Here is a 17,915-nt window from a genome sequence, read left to right as displayed (position 1 = left end):
AAAACATTTGCCCAGATTTTGGCCATTTTGTAGGGTTTTAGAAAATATTCGCCCAATTTTGGATATTTTAGGGAATTTTTGAAAACATTCGCCCCATTTTCTATAATTGTAGATTTATAATGCCAACCCACCTACACTTATATATATTCATGATGGCATCTTATTTTTTACCTTGTCTCCCCTGCATTCTCTTTAACCCCATTAGCGACAGCCATCAACACCATGAAGTGAAAAACTCATCTTATTCATAATATAAAAGGATGGTAGGAAAACATGTTGTTTAGATTGTTAGTGTATTTTGCATCGATTGTACGTTTAAAAAAATCATATGGATCCTCATGTAGAAGAAAGTTGATGAAATTTTAGCATCTGTGGTTGTAAAACTGACCGGATTTCTTACTGGACGAGAAAGAAGTTTTTAGCAAGAACTAGTGGAGGCATGACGCCTTGGAGGAGCCGTTGGGGGGGTGGGGATTCACGTGTCATCTTGAACAAGATGCCATCTCAAGAATGGGTAAGTTCATTTTTTCTACTGTGAAAGTTCTTGTGCGGGAATTTTATTATGTATGTTTCTATGTGAAAATGTTGTCAGATACATGAGTGTAAGTTAATCTTGAGTGCACATTGTGTTTTGTGAGATAAAGAAATAAACCTTGATTATATCTTTCGGTTTGGTGAGTAGGATTCTATCTTTGAATCAGTCTGCCAAAAATCGAGAAATGGCTTATTCCCCACAGTGTGACTTTCTGTATATGAACAAGGTGTGGTGCACCCCTCAAAGTTCTCAAAGGCACGATGTCGAGTCAAATCCTGGTGGAGTGAGATGTTGTACGGGGATCCGCCTTGGAGATGGCAGTAGCCGTGAAATGTGAAGACGTTTTCTAGGTTAACAAGTGCAGAAGACTAAAATAAATCATTCAACATTCTTTTGCACTCAACTGAGTGGATGAATCATGAGTTAAGGACCTAGCCTTTAAGGGTTCTTTGAAGTGGATGAATCATGAATTAAGGACCTAGCCTTTAAGGGTTCTTTGAAGATGGAAACACTCTCATCGGAAAAAATTGTGTGGGGATATTGGACTTTTGAAGGCGATTTCTTATTATTAACACCGCCATAGTGATAGCCATTACCTAAATCAAGTGGAAAACTCACACTTCAAAAAGCTTACGGCCGTAAAACTGACCGGTCACATGAGTTTTTAATTAAGAACTCCATGCACTTCCCTTGGTACTCCGAGCATGCTTGTGACACATGAATGGGACCCACTTACTATATATATGAAAGAGCTGAGCAGCTTTTCTCAGCAAAACAAGTGATCCAAATCCCCAACCGAACTCGGTGGGGTGAAAACATGAATTTAGGTCGGCCTTTACACTGTTAGCCATAATTTGGAAGCCTTTGACCCAACGTTTTCTGGGTTAACAAGTGCGTAAGACTAAAGAAAATGATTCATGATTCTTTGCACACTCAGGTCATGAATTTAGGACCTAGCCTTTATGGGTTGTTTGAAGATGGAAATGCTGTCACCGAAAAGACGAAGATGGAAATGATGTCCTCACCGAAAAGATATTTGACTTTTTCGAAGCATCTTTGGCTGTAAATCGCCGTTTACAATAAGGCGATTTTCCTTATTAAACACCACCATTAGCGATAAACCATCAACTCAATCAAGCGAAAAACCCGTCTTATTCATATAAAAGGGTGGTAGGAAAGTAGGCTTAGATTGTTAGTATATTTTGCACCGGCTTCAAAGAACCGCGGGTGGATTAAGCTTGCTGGAGCCATTCTGTGCAAAAGGGGGGGAGCGGGAGGGAGGCGTGTCATCTTTGAAGCAGTCAGCCAGAACTCGGGAATGGCTTATCCTCCATTGTGTGAATTTCTGCGTGAACAAAGTACGGTGTACCCCTCAACAAAGGCAAATCCTGGTGGTGGGTGCACAATGGGATGCAACTTGATGTTGGCGCATGAAATGTGTATAGAGATTGTTTTTAGTTCCAAGCGCTTAAAAAGCATAGATTCGGGAGCGTTAGTCCCACATAGTCTGTTGGATGTAGCAAGGCTTCGGCTAGATTATGCAAAAGGGGACGCAGTGTACCTCTCATCCCGGGTGCACTAGTGCCTTCGATCCGCGACAGCGGAGGGATTCGGGCTGGGAACCTGGACGCTTGGCGCCGCTGTGCAGGACCGGTTGCTCGCACACACTGTGGCGCGCCCGTCTCCAAGCCTGGAGTGGAGGTCACGGCACCTTATCGGAGGGTGAGGTGTCTGCCTTTCCCTGCAGTGGGGGGGACCGCGTGTCAGGCCGGAAACGGAGCAACGACAACCCCCCTCTCCCGGCAGTGGAGGGATAACGCAGCCCTTGTGCGGCTACCGACCATCCTCGCGACGCCGCCACTGCGAACCCCAGCCCCCTTTTTTGGGGGGGCTCAATCAAAAGGTCCGTCCGGGCTCTCGTTTTCTTTCTTTGCGCCTCTTGCAGCACAGCCCCGGATGATGGCCGCCGCGCTGTCTGCACAGGGGCTCTCGTCTCCTCTCTATAATATATATCGAAGTAATTTGCATGGATTTGTATGAGAGAGAGACCTCATCACCATGGTACGTTGTTATTAATGTTATTTTTGGTCAACGAAGGTGTTGTACAAGCTGCTCACCACCACCACCGGGGATGGACGAGAGAAAAAGCAGCTGACTCCTCCTCCTCTTCTTGCCGATTGATCTTGGAAGAAAAGCTCAACATGTCTCTCGACAACATGTTTTGGGACAATTACAGGTCAAGATTGCCCAAAAGGGACATGGCTATGCAGCATGGCAAGCCTCAAGACCTTGTGCGCATTTGGAGCACGCGTGCTAGATGCAAACAACCCTCCATTTCTTCCATCTCTCTTCGGAGCTTGAAAGCTCTGCCGCATTTGTCTAAGCGCTAAAAGCCGGAGACGGGGGTGGGTCCGTCGAGGAATCTCTGGTGATCGAGGAATGTGGGAAACACGGGCGCACTTAATTGTTGTGAAGAGATGCCACTCCTGGACGTCCTTGTGGAGTCCGCCCATCCTAGGATGTGCTAAACATGGGCATGGTGCGGAAGCAACTCGCGTGCTTTGGACGAATGCTAGTTGAGGCTGTCTCTCTGTATGCTCTTCTTGCATACATTCTGCGGCTTCAGTGCTTCTCGCAACATAGGAGCCACAGTCAAGGTCTGCGATTGTGGAAGAAGGGTTGTTCCAACAAGGACACCTTCTCGTATGTGTGTTCTCCCAATAAATTTGTATGGTTGATTTTCTCTAAGGTTAATTGGAAGTGGTGAATGTAAAAGGAGATCCCAAACAAGTGATGCAAGGTTAGACTATGTCATGGGGCCACAAGGAGAGAATCAAGGGTCGCATGAGTTGATTTAGGAGTTGTGGAAAGATTCTAGTGAGATTTGATGGAGATAACATTGTGGATCTGGATGCCCTACGTGAGAGCTATAAATTGATGTAAATGTCGAGAGATTGATGAGAGAAGACTGTCTACGTTATGAGTTAATAATCTTGCTTTGCAACTTCTTATTAGTGTAGATTCTCATCAATATCAAAGCATGGCACCACAACTATTAGAGCTTGGTCAGTTAGGGGGGGCTAATATTAGGGAGTATTTAGGTTGTTTAGGATTTTCTTAGGTTCTCTCTTTCACTTCTCTTGCTACACGAGGCCTTGAATAGAGTTAACCTCTGTGAGCAATCGATTCTGTGTGAGCGGTGAGAGAAAGAGAGAGTGTACATCATAGATTTGCTTCTATGTGAGTAGAGAATAGCATTGAGAGAGCTTAAACAACGAGAGTTGAGAAACTCTAAGCTTCTCTGTGTGGTGAGCGGCAGAGCAGATTCTGCATAATCTCATCTCTGAAAGTGAAATCTACAACCTAGTCAACACTTGAGTGACACTCTCCATTTAGAGGAGTGAAGCTCAACACTGGTAATTGGGCTGTTGTCTCTTTTATGGTCTATGTGAGCTTGGCATAGTAGAAGCCCTATTTGACCATGTGAAGCACAGCCTTGAAGCCGCATTTACCTCTTTGTGAGCTCATCTCTGTGGATACCAAAAGAATTGCAACTACCATCCCTTCAAAAAAAAACATGAAAACTCCCCCGTCAACGTTCTGCAAAGAAGGGCGCCTTCTCTTCTCATCTTTCAACAAATACGAGTATTCCTCTACTATACCACCATCATCAACCCTTCTATAGCTAGCCATGATCTTTCATGCTACAACACCAGTTAGTCATGGATGTCCAAGTGCTAAAATACTCTAATTTGGGATTGTCCACACCTATGTACAAGTTGCAATCTGTGACTTGGGACTGCCCATACCCAAATGCAAGACCAAATCTCTAATTTTGAGCTTCTTGAGAGACTTTTTGTAAGAACTGCATAGTGAATCATAGAGAGAGAGAGAGAGAGAGAGAGAGAGAGAGAGAGAGAGAGAGAGAGAAACAAGCAAAAAAAATGGTAAAAGTTGATTACAAAAATGATATTATGTGGTTGCAAGATTGGGTCACACCACTCTTATTTATGGCACCCCCAAAAAAGTGACCGGATGAAGACAGAAATATGTGCCTAGTCCTCTATAAAGAAGTTTTCTTACCAAAACACACACAAGGACGGTGCTGCTTGACCATCCCCCGAGAGGAATCACAAATGGAGATGCTCCCGCATATGTAATTCAACACCCTCTCTCAACTCTATGGTTGTGAAGCCGATACATATAGATATGTCGATGCCAACACTTCTAGAAAACTCTACGCAATAAATTTAGAAGAATTGCCATGCATCCATGTCCATGTGTTGCTCCAAACCTCATGATGAGAAACCAACATGCTCCAAGAGTTTAACACATCGTCAGTACTAACTCCAGTTTGATCTATCCACATTCCACATCCGACCGACTATCTAGGTTGTGATAAACAACTCTCGTCCTTTGAGGAGGTCTCCACCCAATGCTCAAGCTTCCGAGCTCTCCCACTCTAAAAAACTCAAGATCAAAGTATGTTGCTCTAATACCATGTAAGCAATGCACAACAAATCACAAAAAGAGATAGAAAGGAGCAAAAATGCTGGTAATGGTTGATTTTGCAAGAGTGATGTTATGTGATTACCCACTTGAGCCACACTCTTATTTTATAGCACCCATAAAAGGTGACCGATTGAAGACAAAACTATGTGCCTTGTCCTTTATAAAAAAGTTATTCCCATGCTCTTACTAAAACACACACAAAGGCGGATCCCTTGAGAGGGCTCACAAATGGAGATGCTCCCACATACGCAATCCAATATCTTCTTGGTGTTGCAAAGCTACCCAAGACCTATATAAGTTTAAAGGATGAATTTATGCTTTCTTTGAAGTGAATTGTAGGTGTTTAAGCTCACCCTTGGTGTCCCTTGCAATAGAGGCTTTATCATCGGAATGTTTTTAGCATAAGGTTCATCATCTTATGTTTTGATTGGTGATTATGAGATGTTTCCTAGGGTGTGGCTATGGCGGACAAGGTGTTGCTAGGATGGTTCTCTTTTGGTGAAGATGGTGGAAGAGAAACACTAAGAGTAGTGGCATCTTCTTGAAAAGATTCATCATCACAAGGTTCAAATCCTACTTTTAGGTTTGACGGATTTAGTGAATCACTCATATTGAGAGTTATTAACTAAGAAGCTATGGGTTTTACAATTACGGATGGCTTCGTCTATAGAGATGATGAAGGGGTTGAGTTAGAAAATTTGACACAAAGGACCTTTGATGGAAATGATGAGTCTTTAGCAATAGTGGTTTTCTGTGGAGAGGCTAGCTGTTTCTTTTAGACAAGAACATACAATGTATTCAATGTTATCTTCTCTTTGTTATAGAATGGCACCACCAAATATTTATCGTGTACCTTTAGAGCACATGAATTACTAGTGAAGCATGATATAGCATCCATAATAACTCTCCAAGATGAGGTCTGCTTCCAGCAAAAAATCTAGCAGAAAGATCTGGCACTTTAGGGGGTTAGATTCTAAAAAGATTGTGCATTCAAAGTATCCCAAACATGGCATGTTTTGGGTCTCATTCCAAGAATTACACTCACGTGCTTGCAAAAATCGATTGGCCTATATAATGCCACAATTCAAAAGTCATGAAATGATTTTGGAGTTATGGATAGATTTGAGCTTGAATGGTTTCAATCCCTATGTTGGTGTCAAAATAAAGTATTCTTGGAATCATTTAAAAACGTTTGATTTCTCGAGTTACAAGTTGTTGAGGCTTGGACTCTAGGGGTTCATCCCCTATAGGTTCAAGTTCTATGGTCTCCGATTTAGTTAAAGCCTTCCTCTTGTCATAAAAGCACCATGAAGATTTTCTCAGGGGTCTCCTCCAAGGTAACAATTTGCATTGATTTGTCTATTGAGTACCAAGTGTTACTATTTAAGATGATCCTTTAGGAATCATGGATGTTTTAGTTTTAGTTCCCCATTCACTCTCTCAAGAAAAAGTGCCGGATTTTTGGTTTCTCATTTCTAGATGGGAGCATTGAATTTGCATGTTTTGGTTCACTTTCAAAGAGTTGGTCCAAAGCATAGGGATCTTCACTTTGGTTTTCAACAATTTCAAAAGCACCATACACTAGCACTATAGACTTGTTGACTTGTTTCATTAGGACGTGGTTAGATGTTTATGCATTATTGGCGTGTCTGAAATCGGATCTATGATAAGGTGTAGCACCACCTTTAATCACAATTTGTTGAGGTTTAGCATGGGTGTACGCCAACTCTATCAATTTTTCTCCATAAAGAATTTCATATTCATTTTCAAATGATGTTTCTTCCCCTTGTTCTAAAAGTTGTGGATTGTTGGATAACTGGTCTTCATTCTGAAAAGGAAAGTGATATTCCTCTTCTTGGTTTGGTATCTCAAGGTCAAAGAATTAGAAAAATGGTGATGCGGAGTCTTGGGTGACTTAGTCAACCATTTAACCAATGGTAGCATGCATTCATTATCTAAATCCTTTGGTTCATCATGGGTTTTGGTTAATTACTTACTCGTAATTTGTAACGGTAATTTATTTTCTAGTGCATTGATTTGAATTTTAGTGGTAGTGGTGGATGAGATTTTTTTTTCTTGTTTTGACATTTGAAACTCCTCAGATTACTTGCTTTTCGGTATTCTTGTTCATTATTTTAAAGCAAACTTTCTTTTTGCCATCGAAAACAACGATTTCACATGCATGTGTTCTTTATCTCTTGGATAGTTTTAGAGAAAGATGCTTTGTTATCATGTGTAGCTTAATCTCTTTTAGTGAAACTTTTTAAAGTTCCTTGTCCTTGTTATTTAGTTTTGTTTTGTCCTCTATTTTTTGTTTGCCTTTGGGTCCTTTTGATTTTTAAGATTTTAGATCTTCCTTTGGGGTCTGTGCTTTTGGCGATTTTGAGTCTCCCTTATGTTTTTGTTTCTTGGGTTCCTTTATTGGCTTTGCATTCTCTTTGGGTTGTTGTGTTAAGACATTCTCTTCCACCCATTGTGGAGAGTCAGCTTTAGCAATTTTAGTTTTTTTTTGGTACCTTGGCTTGCAATCTTGTAAGCACATTCAAAGGTGCAATGGTTAACCACCATTTTACATACTTATGTTATTAGGAGTTCTGCATTATAGCAGTTCTGTTTGGGAAATCCTTGAACAAGTGGTCACAACAACACCTTATTCACATAGGAATTTCAAGATGTCAGTTGGAAATATGGTATTTCAAATTACATTTTTTTTTTGTGCAGCGTATACGAAAGTAGAAGCACTGTAATCATAGTCTAGAAATGCATCCATTTTGTTCCTATTTGAGTTAAAGCTACCAAGTTTTCCAATGTAAGTCCTTGAATTTAAGTTGTTTGAGAAGTTTGAACCTCTGGTTGGGTCATGTGTGAAGCATTTTATGGAGAAGAGAGTGAAGCACCTAGCATCCAATTTTCTACAATGAATAAAAAATGTACTTGTAATTAGTAGGGGTTCTTTAACATTTGAGCTAATTTTTTTCTTGCATTTTCCTATCTAAGCTCTCAATCAAGGCATTGCAATGTTGATTTGGGAGTTCAAATATAAGTTTGCCTTTACTCTCTTGTTTGGCTAGTTTGGACGAGGTAAAACCTATTCTAAGATTATCTTCCAACATGTTGTCATCCAGATGGATAGCTTCTTTACAACATTGATCAAAGATATCTCTATTTGAATAAAAAAACCTTATTAGATGATTTGGGAAAATATCAGTACTATGGGAAAATCTCAGTACTATGGGAAAACTTAAATTGTGGTTGTCCCATTGACTTTGGGAATTTTTCATTTAATTTGGGAATTTTTTAAATGTGGAGTCTAAGAAATATGTGCTCTATTGCTGAAAGAGATATTCATTGAGTACTTCTTAAAGTTATCAGCTCTTTGCATGATGTGGAAGTTCAAAATCTCATAAATAAAGGTGGTGTTAATAAACACCTTTGAAACACTTGCAATGTGTCGTGCAAAAATAGGGTGAGCACTAATAAGATGAAACAATTCAACTTGCTATAGATCTTTAAGAAACAACCAACAAACGTTACAAATAAATTTCAACTTTATATACCTTGCAAGCTCAAGAGTTTAAGTTTGATAATTTTAAACTCACTCCTCTATGTCTTTAAGCTTTCTTGGGCCTTTAATTGGATTTGTTTTGGAATCTTGGCCTTTAATGGGTTTATTTGTCCTTTTCGAGCCCATGAAAATACAATTGCATCAATATTCTCCCACACCTATGGATCCCTTGTATTACACATCCATTTCTTCTCCCAACAACCAACATAGACCTTTGCATCATTTTCCCCCTTTTCCTACAAATAGGTGCCCAATATTGTATTAAAACCTTCTTGTAGTTGGTGGACCTTGGATCCATATCCACATGTGATTGACCAACACCTAGCCATATTGGGTACAATGGATCTGATGGCCGCACTAAGATGAAGTCTCCTTTGTTGGCATCTACTATAGGTGTGAATGCCTCCTTTGGTCTTTTACTTTGAGGTCCACAATAGTGGTCGTTCCACTCCTCATAACCTTGGAACTCATCATCATCAGCTTCGACAACATCCACATGATAGTTTCCTTCTGATCTTGGCCAAAAGTCTCCATAAGAGCTCAAATATTGTACAATGGGCTTCACAAGCTCCCTAATTACATTCTTTCCATATCTAATAACTGGTCCAATGTGTCTTGCATAACCATCCCCTTTCAAACGCACCCACTTCTCCCAAAATTGTATATAATCATTTATCCCATGTACCACTTGTGTGCTATCTCTTATAAATTCAGCCAAAGGTAGTATTTCAGGGCATCCTAATGGGAGTATTGCTTTTCCCATACCATTCCTTTTGGCATTCAATCCAGTGATTTTGGATGCACCTTGTATTGCATGACAGGAATATCCTCTTGCATGAAGAATTAAAACTGTAATGGCTTAGAGTGTCCAACCAGTGTGTCTTGCCCATCACATAAGTAGTCGTCAACATAGCTCTTGAAGTCAGGAACTTGAGTTAGTAAGAATGGTACTGGCATCGCACTCTCACAAGTTCTAAAATGGTCCATCAGATGTGGAAAGGTGTATGTCTAGCTAGTTCTAAGCTTCTCTGAAAATTTACTCTGAACATTGCATCTATGTCCTCATGCATGTGTCCCACCATTAAGAAACCCAATTGCACTGTCTTGAACGCCCCTCATGAAACAAGCAAGGAGAGATACACAAATAAATATCGATTCTTATTCTCAGTAGCATAGTTATCTAGCTGAAGCAATAAGTTCTTAGGCAATTTGTGAAAATAACTAGATCTAGACATTGAAGCTTCTACTAAGGGGGTTGCATCTCCATTCAAAAGCTCTTTACCATTTGTTATGTATTGTAGATCAAGAGCTTTCCTAGAGTTCAATGTGTTATTGCACCTTGGAATCCCATCATGAGCAAGATCTCCAAGTTCATGCTTGTCCTCCCTTTCCATATTACGAAGGCAAAATGCAAATGAATCAATTGTGGCATTAGGATCTAAAGGCAATAAACCAACAAGAGAAAAGTGTCCATAATGTCCATGCCCATGCCCATGGGTTATCATACCAGCAGTTAATGATACCTGTAGTTGCCATGCATAAGCCGTGTACTTTCGATTTAACTTCCAACCTGAATAGGTAGAGGGAGAGGAGACACACACATAGGAGAAAACCCTAATGTATATTGCAAACCCTAACCATAGAGGGAAGCCATCTCCCTTCTCACACAATGCATAAAGCCATAATCCATAATACACACAACACACTATGAGTTGTGTCCACACACATCTAACCCTAGCTAATGTCCACACACTATGACCAGCTGGACGCGGTCATTTATGTCTCACACATGTTCCTACCTAACATGCCAGCACATAGCATAGCTGGCTCACACTGACATCGAGCTTGAATCTCAACAGCCCCTCTCAAGCTCATGATGTACTGCCATAGATGAAGATGTAGATGAGCTTGGGATATCTAAGATCTCAACACTCCCCCTCAAGCTCATCCCATGTACTCCCAACATAGTATGGAAGTACTCAAACTTCTCCTTGCTAAGTGGCTTTGTAAAGATATCTGCCACTTGCTCATCAGTCTTCACATACTGTAGATCAACTGTACCATCCAGCACCTTCTCTCTGACAAAGTGATAATGGACCTCTATGTGTTTGGTCCGCGCATGAAATACTGGATTCTTGGCCAACTGTATACTGCTCATGTTGTCACAATGAATGACAACTTTGCCATCAATAGGCTCACCCAAATCTGCCCAAGAGACTCTTTAACCATATTCCTTCACAAGTAGCAATGGCTGCACCTCTGTATTCAGCCTCTGTACTAGATAAAGCAACTGTAGGTTGCTTCTTGCTACTCCAACTCACCACGGCACTTCCAAGTGTAAAGGCATAACCACTAGTAGACCTCCTGTCATATGAGCTACCTGCCCAATCAGCATCTAGGTAGCCATGTATATCCAAGCCTTTACCACTCTCATAAAGAAGACCATAATGTGCAGTGGTCTTTACATATCGCATAATGCGTCTCACTGCATCCAAATGAGGTTTTTGGGGCTCTGCATAAATTGGCTTACTAGCCCCACTGCATAACTTAAATCCGGGCGTGTGATAGTCACGTAAATGAGACTATCAACCATCTTCCTGTACATGGATGGATCATCCAACTCCTCACCAAAATCAGCCCGTAATTTCACATTTTGCTCCAAAGGTGTACTCATAGGCTTACACCCTGTCATGCCATATTTTGCCAACATATCCAATGCATATTGGCATTGCACTAACCATGTACCTGCATGATCTTTGATTACTTCAATTCCAAGAAAGTATCTCAACTCACCCAAATCTTTCATGTCAAATTGCCCACTCAATGCTTTCTTGACATGCATCACATCTGTACCATGATCACCTGTGATAATCAAGTCATCCACATAGATGACAAGTAAACAATCCCATGATCTGTTTTCTTCACATAGAGTGAAGAATCTGCTGTAGAAGCCTGAAATCCAAGGGAGATAAGATATCTGCTCATCTTATCACTCCAAGCACGAGGTGCTTGTTTCAAACCATATAATGCCTTTTTCAATCTGCATACATGAGTGGGATACTTTGGGTGTACATAACCTTCTGGCTGTGCCATATAAACCTCTTCTTGTAGATCACCATTTAGAAATGCATTTTTCACATCCATTTGATGCATTTCCCAACCATTAGCTGCAGCCATAGCAATGACTGCTCTCACTGTTCCCATCTTTGCCACTGGACTAAATGTTTCATCATAGTCCAAACCTTGGGTTTGTGCATAACCCTTAGCTACCAATCTTGCTTTATGTCGCTCAATGGAACCATCAGACTTGCATTTCACTTTGTAAACCCATTTACAACCAATAACCATTTTGTCCTGTGGTAATGCAACCAAATCCCATGTGTCATTATGAACCAATGCGTCCATCTCAACATCCATTGCTTTCTCCCATACATACTTTCCACTAGCTTCTGTATAGCATGTAGGTTCCACATGCTTCACCAAAGACGTCATATATGCATAATGCATAGCAAAATCTTGATATGTCAACCTGTCAACTGGATATCTGACCCTTTGGGATCTCCGCAATGCATGCGGATCACTCTGAACACCTGTCACTCTAGCATGTGGTGGCACATATCTATCCTACCTTGCACCAGGTGTGCGCAAAACAGGTATGCCAAGTTCCTCATCCAAACTCTCTGAACTAGATGACCCATAACCTGTACTTCCAATTCCTTCAACCTTCTTCTTTCCTTTATCCATAGCACTACTCCCAGTTCTCACACTGTCATGCCTCAAACGTCCTGACCATGGACGTACACTGCTACTCTCAGCCTCTGCTGGCCCAGACATAGTAGTAGAACTAGAACTTGCTTGTGGCAAGTTCACAGGAACATCAGCTTCAAGTGACTCAATGACACCTTCATCCTTTGCTTTGTACCAACTAGAAAGCTCATCAAACACCACATCTCGTGAGATAACCACTTGCCTTGTTTGTGGATTGTAACATTTGTATGCCTTGCGATCCTGTGCATATCCAACAAATACACACTTTTCTGCCTTAGGATCCAACTTCCTCCTTCTCTCGTCAGGCACATGTACATAAGCTATGCATCCAAAAACTTTGAGGTGTCCAATGTCTGGCCTAAAACCTGTAAGCCGCATCTCTGGCGTACTTTCATGTATGGCTACTGTGGGTATCTTGTTAAGTATATACACTGTAGTGGCACATGCTTCTGCCCAATAATAATCTGGCATGATCTTTTCATTGAGCATTGCCCTGGCCACTTCACATATGACTCTATTCTTTCTCTCAGCCACACCATTTTGCTGAGGTGTATACTTTCAAGTCAATTGCCTTCTTATTCCATGCTTTCTCAAGAAATGCTCAAAAGCATTTGAGGTGTATTCACCACCTCCATCTGTCCTCAAACATTTTATCCAAGAACCATATTGCTTCTTTGCAAAAGCTTTGAAATCCATAAACTTTTCCAACACTTCACTTTTCTCTAAGAAAGTATATCCATGTCATTCTGCTGAAATCATCAATGAATGTCACATAATATAAACTGCCTTTAATAGATGGGTTTTGTGCAGGACCCCATACATCACTATGTACTATCTCAAGTGGCCTGCTACTCATGTTGCCTTCTCTAGGAAACCGCAACCTTGCCTGCTTTTTCCAAACTGACAGGCTTCACAAACATGCATATTCCCATCATACTTGAATTTAGGCAGCCCACTAACAATGCCTCTTGTCTGCATGTTCTTTAACCTTTATATATTGACATGTCCAATCCTCTTATGCCACATATCAATGTCCTGTACCACATTTCTATTTTTAGAGAACATGGCTGATTTTAACTCAGGAATCCCAGCATCCAGCTTAAACAACCTGCTTTCTTTCTTGCCTTTAGCAATGACTCTACATCCATGTTTGAAATCCTCAACAAAGCAACCATGCTCGTTGAAACGAACCTGTAATCCATGTTCCACCATTTGACCAACTGAGGCCAAGCTTTTTGTGATAGAAGGCACATACAATACATCATAGATTTTGTCTGACCATTGTGCATAACCAATGGTACACTTCCAACATGTGTAATGGCATGCCGAGTATCATCTCCTTTCTCCACATAGCCTTTCACATCCATAGGCTTCATATGCTCAAACCATTCACCATGACAAGTCATATGGTTTGATGCTCTAGAGTCCATATACCAAGTGTCATCATTTTCAGCATTTGTCATCATACATATTTCATGGCAAACAAGTGATTTGTAGTGCCATCATTACTGCTTGATGCATAATTTCCACCATGTTGTGCATAATTTCCACCATAATGTACCACGTTGTGCTCTACCCCCTCTCAAATCATTTTGTTTGCGGAAACAATCACGTGCCATATGACCAAATTTCCCACAGTAATGGCATTCCACATCTTGCATAGATGTTTGTTGGCCTTGCCAGCGTCCTCTACCATGAGGATTACCTCTGCCTCTCTGAAGTGTATATCCATGACCACCTCTAGCACCATATGGAGGCTAAAAATTCTGTTGTGGTGACCTGTCCTGCCATCCACGACCATTACCACATCCACGTGATGCGCATCTCCCCCTACCTCTAAAACCTCTTTGTTGCGAGTAGAAAGCCTGATTTCTGCCATTATCATCATGGCTAGTAGATGCATCCTAAAAGGAATCACTGAGTTTAATTTCCTCAACAACAAGTAAGAGTGAAACCAACTCATCAAAGTGTGGTAAACCTGTACTCCGAACCGAGATGGATGTATCAAAAGATTTATATTCCTTGCCAAGACCACGCAAGAAGGTAATGTCTACCAAATCATCATCAGGCATGGGGGCATTGATTGTTGCCAATGCATCTGCAAACTTCTTTATCTCTTGTACATAATCATGGATGCTCCTTCTATTCCGCTTCACATTATGTATTTGTTGTCGCAATTGAGACTTGCGAGCACTCGTGTCCATATCAAACAACTTCACCAATGTATCCCATGCATCCTTGGGATTCTCAGCATCATGTATGTGTATGAGCATAGCATCCGAAATACATATAGATAGATAATGCAACACTTTGAATGCTCTTTCTGACCATTGCTTATGAGCTATAACCTGCTGCTGCTGTGTAGGTTGTCGGGGTAGTTCCGGCTCTGGCTCAGCACCTGTAATGAGATTCCAAAAACCTTTTCCCTTCAGAAAACTTTTGATTCTGTACTTCCATGGCTGGAAGTTCTTCCTATCCAGCTTTTCACCAACAATTTGTACTGGATTATCCGACATATTTGCTCAATGCATACACCTTCCGCACACGTCCAAATCTGTAAACGAGCCTTCCTCAGCTCAACCACACTCCAATGGATGTTCCAGATACTCCAATGTAGTCAACAAAGTTCAATTTTAATGTAGAAAATCAACCTGTATGCATCCAAAATGAACTGGCTCACACAGTCCAAGATACCCTGTTTTGATGCGCTTTCCAAGGCTTCAAATTACAATGTAGTGGTGCAATCAAGTATGGATAGCTTGCATTGACACCTAAACAACCTCAATGTTGAGTATCAACACCAACCAACATGCGTACATATCAATTTTGTCAAACCCCCTTCTCTATTCTGAGAAAAACCAAAAAAACAAAAAAAACAGTAGTAATTTTGCTCTAATTTCTTCAATCCTTGTCCAAATTGAGCAACCAGGCATTCATTAGCTTAGAAATGATGTCCACTAACTCCAAGTAAAAGGAATTAGTCCAATTATTTAAGACCAAAGAGTAATTAGTTGATTAATCACACTCTGTTTCTCTGCAACCAGTAGACAGCCTTTTTAATCAGCTCAATTGATGATAATTTCTCAATCCAATCATATAGAAACCTCCTTGGGTATGTGAATTACAAATTTGCTAAGCCAATTGTGGAATTAATCAAGTGAAAGAGCTGATTTGTGGCCTCCTCGCATCAAAAACCTGAAAATTCTGCCCTATTTCTCTGTATGAGCTGCGTCGCCTGCTCCTGAGGGCTTTGGGAGTGTTTATGTTGATAATTGATGATGGTATTAGGTACCCAACACACCTAGGCAAGTGTGCAATCAGTCAATGCTTTGATTTTTGCCAAAAAATTGCTCCAAATGCATCAAAATTTGGCTTCCTTTTCTCTGTTTTGTGAGAGCTCAAAAACCAGTAAATTTCACTCATTCAAATGCATCAAAAATGCTCCAAAATCAGTTTAGGGCCTGCATATGAGTTTCCAATACATTCCAATACATTCCAATACATTCCTCCTTGTCAGATACATGTGTCTTTGCCAGATTTACATCTAATTTCACCATACATCACCGCTTCCAAGCTTTAATGGAAAGCTTCCAAAAAACTAGAATTTTTCTTTGCTTTGGGTTGCCCTAATTTGCTTTGTTTTTGCCTGAATCACCTGCAATCCGCTCAAGGGTGTTTATTAGACCTTACCCGGTAGGCCAAGCTCTCAGATCTGATAGAAATTGCTGTGCTCCAAGCTTTACAGCATCAATGGCAAGCTTCACAACTTTTCTTCACAGCTTCTTCTCTCACTCACTCATAAACCCTAATAGATAGCACAAGGCTCTGATACCATGTTGAAAAATAGGGAGAGGAGACACACACACAGGAGAAAACCCTAACCATAGAGGGAAGCTATCTCCCTTCTCACACAATGCATAAAGCCATAATCCATAATACACACAACACACAACACACTATGAGTTGTGTCCACACACATCTAACCCTAGCTAATGTCCACACACTATGACCAGCTGGACACGGTCATTTATGTCTCACACATGTTCCTACCTAACATGCCAGCACATAGCATAGCTGGCTCACACTGACATCGAGCTTGAATCTCAACAATAGCTCCATTGCAAACTACTCAAAGCAAATAAAAACAACAAGAGCAAAAAGCGACCACGACCAAGTAAGATTCTTACAAATGCATATAGTAATATCAAATTTATTAGCTTAAATAGATATTTAATACTTAATTAGTTAAAATTAACTAGGAAAAGTACCAGTAAACAAAATTGAATCATGTATGTATTGAAAGAGCATCTTTTAAAAAATAAATAGAGAAAAAATTACCTAGATTTTTTTTAATGTGCTCATTTACGTTTGCAAATGATGTTTCTTGTTATCCATGTACCTCCCAAAGCTTGTTTACACAGTAGATATCTCAATCAATCTTTGATAATAAAATAGCTAATTATCTTGCTTAAAAAAAGTTTCACATATGTTCAGAATGGGAGAAAAGTAATCGGGTGTATGAGAATAGAAATAAATATTGTGTTGTCGCAAAGATTTGGCTCATAGCCAAAAATTTGGGATCATTGGAAGCTCTGGCTTATTGGAGGATATGGCTCAGTAGTAGCCAAAACTTTAAGCCATTGGAATATTTGGCTCGAAAGCCAAAACTTTGGCTCAATTGTCTCTCTAGGCCATTGGAAGATTTGGGCCATTAGCCAAAACTTTCTTGTTCATTGGAAGATATGGCTCAAAGCCAAAGATTTGGATCATTGGTAGCTCTAGCTCATTGGAAGATTTGGCCCAATAGCCAAAACTTTAAGACATTGCAAGATTTGGCCCAAAAGTCAAAACTTTAGTTCAATTATCTCTTGGTTGTTGGGCTAGATCATGTGTGATGATGGGTTTCTTGGCACAAAAGGTTTGACCCATTGAGCCCATGGTTTTTGGTCCATTAGAAGATTTGGCCCATTAGCCAAAACTTTCTTGTTCATTGGAAGATATGGCACATAGACAAAGTTTTGGATCACTGGAGGCTCTTGCTCATTGAAAGATTTGGCCCAATAGCCAAAACTTTAAGCCATTGAAAGATTTGGGCCAAAAGCCATTACTTTGGCTCAATTATCTCTTGGTTGTTGGGCTAGATTATCTCTGAGGATGGGTTCTTTGGCACAAAAGGTTTGACCCATTGAGCCCATGGTTTTGGCCCATTATCCAAAACTTTCTTGTTCATTGGAAGATATGGCTCATAGCCAAAGATCTGGCTCATTCGAAGATTTGGCCTAGTAGCCAAAACTTTAAGCCATTCGAAGATTTGGCCTAATAGCCAAAACTTTGGTTTGCTTGTCTATGACTCTCTTGGCCATTGGAAGATTTGGCCCAATAGCCAAAACTTAAAGACATTGAAAGATTTGGCCCAAAAGCCAAAACAGTGGCTCAATTATCTAATTGGTTGTTGGGCTAGATCATGTGTGATGATGGGTTCCTTGGTAGAAAAAGTTTGACCCATTGAGCCCATGGTTTTTGGGCCATTGGAAG

The 17,915-nt window shown here is 40.6% G+C and overlaps 1 non-coding gene across 1 annotated transcript; it reads left to right on the top strand.

The window, feature by feature from the left end:
* The first annotated feature begins 2,123 nt into the window (after positions 1 to 2,123).
* Positions 2,124 to 2,371, top strand: LOC147628793 (signal recognition particle RNA). The gene has a single exon (XR_015268215.1).
* Positions 2,372 to 17,915: the final 15,544 nt, after the last annotated feature.

This window comes from Cibotium barometz, chromosome 19, assembly GCF_041138505.1.
Source record: "Cibotium barometz isolate CiBa-2024 chromosome 19, ASM4113850v1, whole genome shotgun sequence".
Lineage (NCBI taxonomy): Eukaryota > Viridiplantae > Streptophyta > Polypodiopsida > Cyatheales > Cibotiaceae > Cibotium > Cibotium barometz.
The sequence above is the reverse complement of the archived record's forward strand: the minus strand, read 5'-3'. Positions and strand labels throughout refer to the sequence as shown.